This window comes from Ipomoea triloba, chromosome 7, assembly GCF_003576645.1.
Source record: "Ipomoea triloba cultivar NCNSP0323 chromosome 7, ASM357664v1".
NCBI lineage: Eukaryota > Viridiplantae > Streptophyta > Magnoliopsida > Solanales > Convolvulaceae > Ipomoea > Ipomoea triloba.
Genome location: NC_044922.1, coordinates 14,808,652 through 14,811,547, shown reverse-complemented (window position 1 = coordinate 14,811,547; position 2,896 = coordinate 14,808,652).

Genomic DNA, 2,896 nt, shown 5'->3' with positions numbered 1-2,896 from the left:
AGGACTTATAACAACACATTTGCTTTTACTTCGCTTGGCATTCATCAGTATGATAAAAATCTTTGTAAGCGTAATAAAGGCATATATACGTTCAAAGTTCAAGGGCAAATGTATCATTTTATCAATGACTTATTGCCTGATGGATGTCCGCCGCGCAATTTGCAACTCTATTTTTATGACACTGACCATGAAATTCAAAATCGAGTTGAAAGTGTTGCTAGATTGGAAGAGAACATTGTCAAAGCTTTGATAGAAGTCATGTCTTGCAATCCATACGCAAATTTCTTTAGAAGTCTTAAGGATGTTGTTCACTCTGATGACTTTAGTATTTTGTTGAACTCTTCACCTTCATTGGATCAAAGACTTTATAATTCGCCAACTGCTTCTCAAGTTGCTGCTGTATGGATTGAAGACTATGATGGAGTTGAAGATAATAGGAATATTAGGGTATATGCACATTGTGGTCGGTCACAAAATATTCAATACTATTATGGTTGTTATGATCCATTACAATACCCTTTGTTATTCCCGTTTGGTGATGTTGGATGGCATGAGGGTATTCAAAAAGTCTTGCAATCGAGGAATTTACAACCTCTTGGTTATGTAAATTCTTTATCTATTAATGCAAACACTCAATTATCTGTTGATGATCTAATTCGAGCAGAGGAAGCGGTGTTTCGAGAAGGTAGGAAGCGCTCCTCAATATCGTGCAGAGAATATTATGCATACAAATTTCAGGTTCGAGCAAGTGATAATTCTCTATTATTACATACTGGAAGATTATTTCAGCAATTTATTGTTGACATATATATTAAAGTTGAAACACAAAGGCTAGATTATTTTAGGAAAAAACAACAGTTGTTTAGGTCTGAAAACTTTCAAGGCCTCGTTGATAGCGTTGGAACGGGTGCTGTGTTTGGTAATGAGGTCGGACGCAGAGTTATTTTGCCATCGTCATTCATTGGAGGTCCTAGAGATATGCGTGGTCGATATATGGATGCAATGTCCCTTGTCCAAAACTTTGGCAAACCTGATATGTTTTTAACCATGACATGTAACCCTAATTGGCCTGAAATTAAAGGGCTTTTGCAATACAATGACGACGCACAAAATAGGCCAGACTTGATTGCAAGAGTGTTCCACGCAAAAATGCAGGAACTTAAGAATGATATTACAAAGAAACAATTTTTTGCCGAAATTGCTGCATACACTTATGTAATCGAGTTCCAAAAGAGAGGATTGCCACATGCTCATTTCCTTATTATTCTAAAAGACAAATGTCATGCAATGTCTCCTTCTTTTGTTGATAATTTTGTATCGGCAGAAATACCAGATAAACATCTTCAACCTGCGTTGTACGATCTTGTAAAAAAACATATGGTTCATGGTCCTTGTGGTTTTCTTAATCCAAATTGACCTTGCATGACACAAAGGAAATGCAAATCCGCACCTACTTGTAAAAGTAAATACCCCAAACTATTTAGCGATGCCACTGAGTTTGCTGATGACTCTTACCCTATTTATAAGAGACGCAATACACCCTTTTTGGTTCATGTTAAAGGGTTTAATCTTGATAATAGATGGATAGTGCCTTATAATCCCCAGTTATTACTTAAGTTTGATTGCCATATAAATGTGGAAGTCTGTGCCAGTATTAAGTCTGTGAAGTACATTTATAAATATATTTACAAAGGCCATGATAGAGTAAGCATGACTTTGCCCAGTATTAAGTCTGTGAAGTACATTTATAAATATATTTACAAAGGCCATGATAGAGTAAGCATGACTTTGGGTGATAACACTGATGATCGTGTGATTGATGAAATTAAAGAATACCAAAATGCAAGATGGATCTCGCCCCCTGAAGCTGCATGGCGCATATTTGGATTTGCAATTGCAGAGATGAAGCCTGCTGTTATACAGTTGCAGATACATTTAGAAAACTCACAATATATCAATTTTTATGGCCATGAAAGGATAACCTACATAGTAAGCAGAGAAGAGTCGTCTCGTACTATGTTAACTGAATTCTTTGCAATGGATTCAAGTGATTTCGCAAGAACTTTGAACTTGCTTTATGTAGAATTCCCTTGCTATTTTGTTTGGTGTAAGTCAAGCAAGTCTTGGAAACCTAGAAAACAGCTTACAGTTATAGGAAGACTTGTTGCTGTTAATCCAACTAAGGGAGAGCGGTATTATCTACGACTGTTATTAATGAATGTCAGGGCCCCAACTTCGTTTGATTGTTTAAGAACTGTCAATGGTCAAATCACTTCATCTTTTCGTGATGCTGCTGAGAAACTAGGATTACTTGCAGGAGATTTCATTGTTGAAGCATCGTTGAATGAAGCAGTATTATTCCAAATGCCTTCAAGTTTGCGGACTTTTTTTGCAACGCTTCTCATCTTTTGTGATATTTCCAATCCTATTTCATTATGGATGAAATACAAAACACACATGTGTCAAGACTTATTAAGGACAGGCTTGCACACCAATGCTGAGGCTGAATCATTAGTCTTAAAGATGATTGCTAATATAGTACAAGAAATGGGCAAGAAAACGAAAGACTTCTGCCAATTTGATCTATTGGAATCTTATGATTTCCCAGGACGTGTTACTAATGAGATTTTACATGAAAAGAACCTTCCAGTTTCTGACGCAGATCTTTTAGCTATTCACAAACTTAATGCTTGCCAGCGAGCAGCTTTCAAAACTATAACAGATGCTGTTTTAGGTAATAAACCTAGTGCATTTTTTGTTGATGGCCCTGGTGGTACAGGAAAAACATTCTTATATCGCTGTTTACTAGCATTTGTACGTTCTAAAGGTTTGATCGCCCTTGCAACTGCAACTTCTGGCATAGCTGCATCTATACTACCTGGCGGTCGCACAGCAC